This window comes from Physeter macrocephalus, chromosome 21 (assembly GCF_002837175.3).
Source record: "Physeter macrocephalus isolate SW-GA chromosome 21, ASM283717v5, whole genome shotgun sequence".
Taxonomy (NCBI): Eukaryota; Metazoa; Chordata; class Mammalia; order Artiodactyla; family Physeteridae; genus Physeter; species Physeter macrocephalus.
Genome location: NC_041234.1, coordinates 92,523,048 through 92,535,097, shown reverse-complemented (window position 1 = coordinate 92,535,097; position 12,050 = coordinate 92,523,048).

The following is a 12,050-nucleotide window of genomic DNA, read 5'->3' as shown; positions in this document are numbered from 1 at the left end:
TCATGGCCTGAAAAATAGCCCAAATGATGATAATTTCCAAATTGATATATCTGACCCAAATTTCTCCTCTGAGCTACAGTGTCATAACAAACTCTACTTGACATCTCCAGTTGACTATCTTACACATGTATCTTTAACCTGAAATGGCTAAAATGGAATTCTTTTTTAAAAATGGAGGTATAATTGACATATAACATTATATTAGTTTCAGGTGTACAACATAATGATTTGTATTTATTGTGAAATGATCACCACAATAAGTCTAGTTAACACTAATCACCATACATAGTTACAGATTTTTTTTTCTTGTGATGAGAACTTTTAAGATATCTCTTAGCAACTGTCACATATGCAATACAGTATTATTAACTATAGTCACCGTACTGTACATTACATCCCCGTGACTTATTTATTTTATAACTGGAAGTTTGCACCTTTTAACCTGTTTCACTCATTTCACCCACCTACCATTCCCCTGCCTCTGGCAACCACCAATCTCTTCTCTGTATCTATGAGTTTGTTTTATTTTAAATTTGGATTCCACATATCAGTGAGATCGTATGGTATTTGTCTTTCTCAGTCTGACTTATTTCACTTAGCATAGTGCCCTCAGGGTCCATTAAATTAATGTTGTTGCAAATGACAAGATTTCATTTTTTATGGTTGAGTAATATTCCATTACATGTATATACCACTCTTCTTCTTTTTTTTTTTTTTTAATATTTGGCTGCACCAGGTCTTAGTTGCGGCAGGCAGGCTCCTTAGTTGTGGCATGAGAACTCTTAGTTGTAGCATGCATGTGGGATCTAGTTCTCTGACCAGGGCTTGAACCCAGGCCCCCTGCATTGGGAGCATGGAGTCTTATCCACTGCGCCACCAGGGAAGTCCCAATACCACATCTTCTTTATCCGTTCATCCATCAATGGACATTTAGGTTCTTTCCGTATCTTGGCTATTGTAACAAAATGGAATTCTTGGTTTGCTCCTTCTCCCAATTTGTTCTTCCTCCTGTCTTCTCCATCCTAGGAAACAGCACTTCTTCCCACCCAGTGGCTCTAGTCAAAATCCTGCTATCCTTCATTAATTCCTTTACATAACTTACCTCCAAAATATCTCTTAAATCTGTCCATTTCTCACCTCTTCAACTGCTACTGTCTTAATCCAAACCATCACCATCTCTGATCTGACTACTCAATAACCTCCTAATCTCTGGAACTCTATGAGTATGTTAGGTTGCATGGCAAAGGGGAATTAAGGTGGCAGGTGGAATTTGGGGTGCTAATACTGGAGGGGTCTTGCCCCTCCAGTAGATCCTCTGCACAGCAACCAGATAGATTTTCTTAAAATATAACTCAGATTATTTCACTCCTTCTACTTAAAAACCTTCACTGCTTCTCATGGATTAAATAACATACAAACTCCTTATTCTACCTTATAAGAACCTGTGTGATCTGGCCTCCACCTGCCACTGGTCTCATAGTTTCTAGAACACGTGAAGTTCTTTCCTGCACATGCAGTTCCATCTGCTTGAAGTTAGCCATGGGAAGAGTTGAAGCTGGGTCCTTACTCCCCACTCCCATCTAAGACTGTGTGTGTTGTTCTTTACACAAGGGTATCCAGCTGAGGTGTAGAGTGAGCTGAAACCTAACCCACAATTTACTGTCCAAGCCGTATGCCATGGTGTGGGACTGTAACTCCCTAGAGAAAGTGCTTTATCTCTTGACCTCAAAGTGACAGTGAGCACTTAGCACAAGTCAGCAGGGCTATGTGTGTTCAGAGAAGAGTTAATTTTTCTTTTGGAACAAGGGCACTCTATGGGCTGGCAGAAGCCCTGCTTCAACTCTTCCTATAGTTGACTTCTTTTTTGTTAACTGAAGTATAGTTGATTTACAATATTATATTAGTTTCAGGTGCACAACAAAGTGATTCAATATTTTTGTAGATTATACTCCCTTTAAATTTATTACACAGTAATGGCTATATTTTCCTGTGCTGTACAATATATCCTTGTCTCTTATTTATTTTATACATAGTATTTTGTATCTCTTAATCCCCTACCCCTATCTTGCCCGTCCCCACTTCCCTCACTATTTTTTTTTCGATATCTGAGTCTGTTTTTGTTTTGTTATATACATTTGTTTATTTTCAGATTCTACATATAAGCAATAACAGAGTATTTATCTTTCTCTGTCTGATTTATTTCACTAAGCATAATACTCTCTAGGTCCACCTATGTTGTTGCAAATGGCAGAATTTCATTCCTTTTTATGGCTGAGTAATATTCCATTGTATATATATACCACATCTTCTTTATCCTTTCATCTGTTATTGGGTACTTAGGTTGCTTCCATATCTTGGCTATTGTAAATAAGGCTGCTATGAACATTAGGGTGCATGTATCTTTTCAAATTAGAGTTTTTCTCTTTTCTGGGTACACACCCAGGAGTGGGATTACTGGATCATATAGCAGCTCTATTTTCAGATTTTTGAGAAACCCCCATACTCTTTTCCACAGTGGCTGCACCAATTTACATTCCCACCAACAGTGTACGAGGGTTCCCTTTTCTCCACACGCTTGCCAACATTTATTATTTGTGTTCTTTTGGTGATGGCCATTCTGACAGGTGTGAGGTGATATCACATTGTGGTTTTGATTGACATTTCTCTAATAATTAGTGATGTTGAGCATCTTTTCACGTGCCTGCTAGCCATCTGTATGTCTTCTTTGGAAAAATGTCCATTCAGGTCTTCTGCCTATTTTTTTTTGTTTTTTTAATTGAAATATAGTTGATTTACAATATTTTGTTAGTTTCAGGTGGACAGCAAGGTGAATAATTTATATATATATATATTTTTTTCCATTATGGGTTATTACAAGGTATTGAATATAGTTCCCTGTGCTATATATTAAATCCTTGTTCCCTATGTATTTTATGTAGAGTAGTTTGTATCTGTTATTCCCATATTCTTAATTTATCCCTCCCCTCCTTTCCCCTTTGGTAACCGTAAGTTTGTTTTCTATGTCTGTGAGTCTGTTTCTGTTTTGTATACAGATTCATTTGTATTATGTTTTATATTCCACATATAAGCGATATAATATTTGTCTATGACTTACTTCACTTGGTATGATATTCTCTAGGTCCATCCATGTTGCTGCAAAAGTTCTGCCCATTTTTTTAATCAGGTTGTTTGCTTTTTTGATATTAAGTTGTATGAGATGTTTATATATTTTGGATTTTAACCCCTTATCAGTCATATCATTTGCAAATATTTTCTCCTATGCAGTAAGTTGTCTGTTCACTTTGTCGATGGTTTCCTTTGCTTTGCAAAAGCTTTTAAGTTTAATTACGTCCCATTTGTTTATTTTTGCTTTTGTTTCCTTTGCCTTACGAGACAGATTCAAAAGAATATTGCTATGATTTATGTCAAAGAGAGTTCTGCCTATGTTATCTTTTGGGAGTTTTATGGTTTCAGGTCTTGCATTTAAATCTTTAAGCCATTTTGAGTTTATTTCTGTATGTGGTGTGAAGAAATGTTCTAATTTCATTTTTTTACATGTAGCTGTCCAGTTTTCCCAGAATCACTTGTTGAAGAGACTGTTTTTTCTCCACTGTGTATTCTTGTCTCCTTTGTTGTAGATTATTGACCATAAGTGTGTGGGTTTATTTCTGGGCTCTCTATCCTGTTCCATTGATCTATGTGTCTGTTTTTGTGCCAGTACTATGCTGTTTTGATTACTGTAACTTTGTAGTATAGTCTGAAGTCAGGGAGCATGATACCTCTAGCTTTGTTCTTTTTTATCAAGATTGCTTTGGCTATTCAGGGTATAACTGACTTCTTATTCTCCAAGTCTCAGTTCAATGTCACCTCCTCAAAGAAGTCTTCTCTCACCTCAGTCATTTTCCATCTCAACACCATGTCCATTTCCTTCATAGAACTTATCACCATCTAAGTACAGATTTGCTTATCTTCCTCACTGTAAGCTCCATGAGACAGAGTCCTTGTTTGTCTTGTGCAGTGCCGTATTCCCAGCACCTAATACACAATCCCTTACTGAGAAATGGCAATTGATGAGAAAGAGTGAAACTCCTGGTGAGAGAATGTAAAAAACAAAGCGATGACCTAGGTTAGCACCTTGCCCAGGTTAGCACCTTGCCCAGGTGCTGCCTGCCATCCTGATTGGCACCAGAAAAAGTCTCTGTGTCATAGGGGAAAATGCACGTTTGGCCAGCCATTCTCAAATACAGCAGCACATTAGAATCCCCTGAGGATTAAAAGATAATAACATGGCCACACCTCCCTGCCATGTCCATGTACTGATGCAGTCTGGGTGGCTCTGGCAGACATTCTCAGTGCACTACCTCAAGACTGCCACCGGGTGGAGCGGTGGGACTGTGTTTTGGAGTAGAGATTGGGCTTTGCTATAGGTAGAGAGAAGACAAATTACAAGTTTTTGTGGGTTTTTGTTTCGGGTGTTTGTTGGCAACTCTAACCTCAGATCTTATTCCAGGAGGCTTGGCTAGGCAGTGCCTCCAGGAAAGTTCTAGTCCTGGATTCTTTTCCTTGTCCTTCCAGGTTCACAATAAAAAAAAAAAAACCTACCTAAACCTTCCCTCACCTCTCCTAACCCACCCCCACAAAGCTCCACCACTATTCTCTCACTTTGGCCCTCCACTTTCCTTTTTCTCCCCCAGCTTTATTGAGATACAATTGACACATAACATTGCATAAATTTAAGGTGTTCAACATGATGATTTGACACGTGTATATGCTGTGAAATGATTACTACAATAAAGTTAGTTAACACCTTCATCACATCACGTAACTACCACTTTCTCTCAGAACATTTAAGATCTATTCTCTTAGCAACCTTCAAGTATATAATACAATATTGTTAACAATAGTCACCATGGCTTACCTTAGATAGCCAGAATTTACTCATCTTATAATGGAAAGTTTGTAGGCTTTGACCAACATCTTCCCATTTCCCCCAGTCCCCAGTCCCTGGCAACCACCATTCTACTCTCTGTTTCTATGAGTTTGGCTTTTTTAGATTCTACATATAAGTGAGATCATACAATATTTGTCTTTCACTATCTGACTTATTTCACTTAGCATAATGCCCTCAAGGTCCATTCATATTGTCATAAATGGAAGGATTTCCTTCTTTTTATGGCTAAATAATATTCGTGTGTGCGTGTGTGTGTGTATCACATTTTCTTTGTCCATTCATCTGTCAATGGACACTTAGGTGGTTTTCATGTCTTGGTTATTTTGAATAATGCTGCAGTGAACATGGGGGTGCAGAAATCTCTTCCAGATAGTGATTTCACTTTCTTCAAATATATATCCAGAGGTAGGATTGCTGAATCATATAGCAGTTCTATTTTTAACTTTTTGAGGAATCTCCATACTGTCTTCCATAGTAGCTGTATCAATTTACAATCCCACCAACAGTGCAAGAGGGTTCCTTACTCCACATCCTCAGATAACACTTGTTATTTGTTGTCTTTTTGATGATCCCATTCTAACATGTGTGAGGTGATATCTCATTGTGTTTTTGACTTGCATTTCCCTGATTATGAGTGATGTTGAGCCTCTTTTCATGTACCTGTTAGCAATTTGGATGAGCTCCCTAGAAAAAAATGTCTACTCAGGTCCATTGCCCATTTTTCAATTGGATTATTTGGTTTTTGCTATTGAGTTGTATGAGTTCCTTATATATTTTGGATATTAGCTCCTTATCAGATATATGGTTTTCAAATATTTTCTCCCATTCTGTAGTCTGAAATGCCTTTTCATTTTTTATTGCTTCTTTTGCTACACAGAAGCACTAAAAAGTTTGACATCACCCTACTTGTTGATTTTGTTGCTTGCGCTTTTGGTGTTTTATCCAAAAAATCATTGCGAAGGCCAATGTGAAGGAGATTTTGCCTTATGTTTTCTTCTTGGAGTTTTACAGTTTCAGGTCTTACGTTTAAGCCTTTAATCCATTTTGAGTTAATTTTTGTGAGTTGTGTAAGATAGGGGTCTACTTTTATTCTTTTGCATGTGGATATCCAGTTTTCCCAACAACACCTTTTCTTGAAGAAACCATCCTTTCCCCATTGAGTATTGTTGGCTCCCTTGTCAAATATTAGTTGACCGTATATGGGTTGGTTTATTTCTAGGCTCTATTTCTATTCCATTGACCTATGTGTCTGTTTTATGCCAGTGCCATGTTATTTTGATTACTATAGCTTTGTAATATAGTTTGAGATGAGGATGTGTGATGCCTCCTACTTGGTTCTTCTTTCTCAGGGTTGCTTTGGTTATTTGAGGTCTTCTGTGGTTCCATATGATTGAATTGTTTGTTCTATTTCTGTGAAAAATGCCATTGGAATTTTAATAGGGATTGCATTGAATCTGTAGCTCTACTTTTCTTTCTTTTCTTTTTTACCTTTTTATCTTGTCTTCTTCTTTTCTTTTTGGGAACCGCTCTGTGCTGTGGTTTCCTTACCTGTAAAATGAGGATAAGGGTAGCATTGTGTGAAAGTCTAAGGAGATACCACATGCCAAATTGCATTGATCTATCTTCATAAACCCTCACAATGCTATCCTAATCCACATAGTAGTGGTAGCTCTTCTGTTTAAGATAACAGTTTTATTAATGTCTATTTTCAAGAACATGTATTGATATTATGGAGAGTGAATTATACCTGAGAAGTATTTGGGGAGAAAATCTCCACACATCACTACCCTGCCTTTTGCTATCCATCATTAACCAGCCTATTAGTGAACTGGAAGGAGAAGGGGCAGGGGAGGTAGCAGAAGAGCTAATAAGAGGTGTTTTGTTTTCACCTGAAAAATAAAGATAATAACAGTGCTTTATAGACTTGTATTAAATGAGTTAACGCATGTAAAAACTTAGAACAGAGCCTGGGACATAAAAAACATGAATCTCAGCATATGATCCCTGCCCTCAAGTAGCTTAGGGTTCATTTGGAGAGATAAGACTCATGCAGTAAAAGGCAACTAACAGTGCATGTTACCTCTTATCACTACATACATAGATTGCATGTAGTGTTAGGCCCTAAAAGTGTCAATATAGTAGAGAAAACTATAAAAGCACCAAGATCAGAGCAGCAAGAAAGTCCTTTGGAGTGGAGTGATCAGAAATGGCTTCATGGAGGATGTAGGACTTGGGGTAGGCCCCAGAAATATGCCAGGGGATGAGTAGGTGGAGCTACAGCAATGCAATGGGGGCAAAAGAATGTGGGCTTAGACACAGAAATGCCTGCGGGGTGGAGGGGGAGGTCAGGCCTCTTTGAAATGATTTAAGGAAACCCCCTTGCTCATGGCCTACTGGTAAAGCACCAAACTAAAAAGAGAAAAGCATTTCCTAACATCCAGGAGCTAGCCTGGTACTATCGGCTAGCCTTGGTGTTGCTAGGTGCTGGCCTGGCACTAGTAACAACACCGAACTAGAGCTTGGTGTTCTATTGAACCCAAACAATTTCACAGGACATCAATATCGGACAAGGAAGCTCTGCGACTATGATGGATAGTCACAGACAAAATATGAACATTGTCCAAACCACAGAAATGACCGAATATTTCTCCTTCCTGGCTAAGATGAGTGACCACTGCTTCTTTACCAATTACAGTGTCAGCCTCACTCTAGTCTGCCCCCAACTCCAGATAAAATTTATTGAGATAATCACAGAACTGCTCTGCTTTCTGCCAGCACCCAACCTAGAGTGAACCACAGCTTCCTTTGACCCTCCCCCAAGTCACCCAACCAAAGCTCAAATCCTATAATAAGTTTCTTTAGCACCCTTTTCTTGAGATGCCTCACAGTTCTCCACGGTGTACGTTCTCTCTCACTGCAGCAAGTGACAAACCCAGCTTGATCACTACATGTGTGTTCCTGGGAGTCTTTGGCTAGAGGACGTTGATATTATCACTAAAATGACTGAGGGCTATGGTTGCAGACCTGCCACTCAGTTTCATTTCAAGAATCCCCAGACACAATCCAAGAAATGTCTGAAACATTCACAATACAACACAGCACGATAAATGAAATGACAGAGGCAATCTTAGGCACTGTGGAGACAGAGGAAGACTTCTTTTAGTAACAAACCACAATCCCACAATCCAGTGTGCATCATACTTCCTTTTGTCCTGATCACGCTCCAGTTAGGGAGATGACTCAGCTCCTCTCTGCTGTTGTTCCTACATCAATACCTGGACAGTGTCTTTTCACTTCCCAACAAGACTTGCAGCCATGGCTGGTTTTTCCCTGTAATCTCTGGCTAAGAGCCTAGGGGAACCAGGTCCAAACTTCAGGGTGGTTAAATTCAGAGCCCAACATAATTTGTTAACTAATTCTCATGCAGGACCCCTCTTGTAGCTAGGACGGGAATAAAACACAGACCTACTAGAGCACGGACTTGAGGATATGGGGAGGGGGAAGGGTAAGCTGTGACGAAGTGAGAGAGTGGCATGGACATATATACACTACCAAACGTAAAACAGATAGCTAGTGGGAAGCAGCCGCATGGCACAGGGAGATCAGCTCGGTGCTTTGTGACCACCTAGAGGGGAGGGATAGGGAGGGTGGGAGGGAGACGCAACAGGGAAGAGATATGGGAACATATGTATAACTGATTCACTTTGTTGTAAAGCAGAAACTAACACACCACTGTAAAACAGTTATACTCCAATAAAGATGTTAAAAAAAATGCTTTAGAGGAACATCGACTTTATGTTGATGACATCCCCCAGTTCATTCTCAAGTGTTGATTTTGAACATTCGTTTGGTTCCAAAGTGTTCTGACCTACTGAGGGGGTGGAAAAGGTGGTATAACTGAGGTATCTGATGCTAACCTTATTCTCAAGGAGTGTACCACCTGACTGGACAGACAGCAAACAGAACAAGAACATGAACACAGAAGAATATGCTAATTACACGGTTCTTTGGATGCCACCTGAGCTTGGCCCATAAATGCAGGAGGAATTCTCACAGGAAGAGCTCACTGAGGGTCAAGTGTGCCTAGGAAGGCTTTGTGGAGGAAGAAGGGGGGGTAAAATACACTTTAGAGCAAAGGATTTTTTTGGGGAGGGGGAGCATTTTCATGCTTTGATTTATCTTTAGTATAAAACGAATTGGGATAATTAATTAATTTTGAAGGCATTGTGCAATGCTCCTTTAAGACCATTGGAGCCAACCCAGGATCTCACAAAAACAGTGCTAGAAATGTTCACTTTTTACTGTAATCCTAACTCTCCTGAGAAATGTTGCCAAGCAGCTAGCTATCTGCACATTTCATCAAATATAAATTTCCTCACAGTTGGAAAAACCACAAAATCACAAGTGTGTAAAGGCCTGCAACTTCTGATTTGAAGGGCTGCCAGGGAGAATTCCTCTATCACTGGCATCTGCAAACCCCCAATTGTCGCATGTGATGGATATTCATCCTCACCTGCATTCTTCGTTGTCATTTTTTTATTTTAGCCATTCTGATAGGTATCGTATACCTCGGTCATATATTTATTTTTATAGAGAACATTTCATATACTTTGTTCCCATGTATGTCTCTGTGGTTTCATTTTTTTTCAATATATCGTACACAGGATTCCATATAGTGTTTTTTTTATATGTCGTGTTTCTGATGGCAGTATAATTTTCTTCAGTTATACTAATGAGATATCTTTAGAGAAATAAAAGTGAAAACTTCTTTCCAGCGTGGTTGTTAACATCATTCTTTTTTTTAAGATTTTTTAAAAATTTTATTTTATTGGGGTAAGAACACTTAACATGAGATTTACCTTCTTAACAAATTTTTAAGTGTGCAATACATTATCGTTGACTATAGGTGCAATGTTATACAGCAGATCTCTAGAACTTATTCATCTTGTTTAACCAAAACTTTATGCCGATTGGTTAGTAACTTCCCATGTCCCCCTCCCTGCAACCCCTGGCAGCCATCATTCCACACTTTGATTCTATGAACTTGACTGTTTGAGATACCTCATATAAGTGGAATCATGCAGTATTTGTCTTTCTGTGACTAGCTTATTTTATTTAGCATAATGTCCTCAAGGTGCATCAGTGTTATCGTATATTGCAGAAGTTCCTTTTCTGTTTTTATAAACCTTCTTGTTTACTCTTTTTATTTTTTTAAATTTCTTTTGTTTTGGGGTTTTTTTTTTTACTTTTACTTTTTTAATTATTTATTTTTTTATTGGAGTATAGTTGCTTTACAATGCTGTGTCAGTTTCTGCTGTACAGCAAAGTGAATCAGCCATACGTATATATATATATATATATATATATGTATATATATATATATATATATATATACCCTCTTTTTTGGATTTCCTTCCCATTTAGGTCACCACAGAGCACCGAGTAGAGTTCCCTATGCTATACAGTAGGTTCCCATTAGTTATCAATTTTATACATAGTAGTGTATATATGTCAATCCCAATCTCCCAATTCATCCCACATACCCCCTTTCCCCCTTGGGATCCATATGTTTGTTCTTTATGTCTGTGTCTCTACTTCTGCTTTGCAAATAAGATCATCTACACCATTTTTCTAGATTCCACGTATATGCGTTAATATATGATATTTGTTTTTATCTTTCCAACTTACTTCACTCTGTATGACAGTCTCTAGGTCCATCCATGTCTCTGCAAATGACACAATTTCATTCTTTTTTATGGCTGAGTAATATTCCATTGTATATATGTACCACATCTTCTTTATCCATTCCTCTGTTGATGGACATTTAGGTTGGTTCCATGTCCTGGCTATTGGAAATAGTGCTGCAGCGAATATTGGGGTGCATGTATCTTTTTTTTTTTATCTTTTTTTTTTTTTTTTTTTTTTTTGCAGTATGCGGGCCTCTCACTGCTGTGGCCTCTCCCGTTGCGGAGTACAGGTTCCGGACACACAGGCTCAGCGGCCATGGCTCACGGGCCCAGCCGCTCCACGGCATGTGGGATCCTCCCGGACCGGGGCACGAACCCATGTCCCCTGCATCGGCAGGCGGACTCTCAACCACTGCGCCACCAGGGAAGCCCCATGTATCTTTTTGAATTATGATTTTCTCTGGGTATATGCCCAGGAGTGCGATTGCTGGGTTGTATGGTAGTTCTATTTGTAGTTTTTTAAGGAGCCTCCATACTGTTCTCCATAGTGGCTGTATCAATTTACATTCCCACCAACAGTGCAAGAGGGTTCCCTTTTCTCCACACCCTCTCCAGCATTTATTGTTTGTAGATTTTTTGATGATGGCCATTTTCACCTGTGTGAGGTGATACCTCACTGTAGTTTTGATTTACATTTCTCTAATAATTAGTGATGTTGAACATTTTTTATGTGTTTGTTGGCCATCTGTATGTCTTCTTTGGAGAAATGTCTATTTAGGTCTCCACCCATTTTTTGATTGTGTTGTTTGTTTTTTTGATATTGAGCTGCATGAGCTGTTTTGGAGATTAATCCTTTGTCCGTTGATTTGTTGGCAAATATTTTCTCCCATTCTAAGGATTGTCTTTTCATCTTGTTTATGGTTTCCTTTGCTGTGCAAAGCTTTTAAGTTTCATTAGATCCCATTTGTTTATTTTTGTTTTTTTTTCCATTTCTTATTTTTTCCTCTAAGAGTTTGATAGTGTCTGGCCTTACATTTAGGTCTTTAATCCATTTTGAGTTTATTTTTGTGTATGGTGTTAGGGAGTGTTCTAATTTCATACTTTTACATGTAGCTGTCCAGTTTTCCCAGCACCACTTATTGAAGAGGCTGTCTTTTCTCCACTGTATATTCTTGCCTCCTTTATCAAAGATAAGGTGACCATATGTGCGTGGGTTTATCTCTGGGCTTTCTATCCTGTTCTTAATTGATGTTTTTAGATTTAGTTTCTTGAGTTACAGTCCTCATGAGAGAGAAAGGGAGGATATCTGTGTTTGTCACTTCTATTATATATGTCCAGTATTTTTTCCAGAAGATTTGAGCTGCTTAATATATCCACCAACCACAAAAACAAGTTCCTATTTGGCTATACAG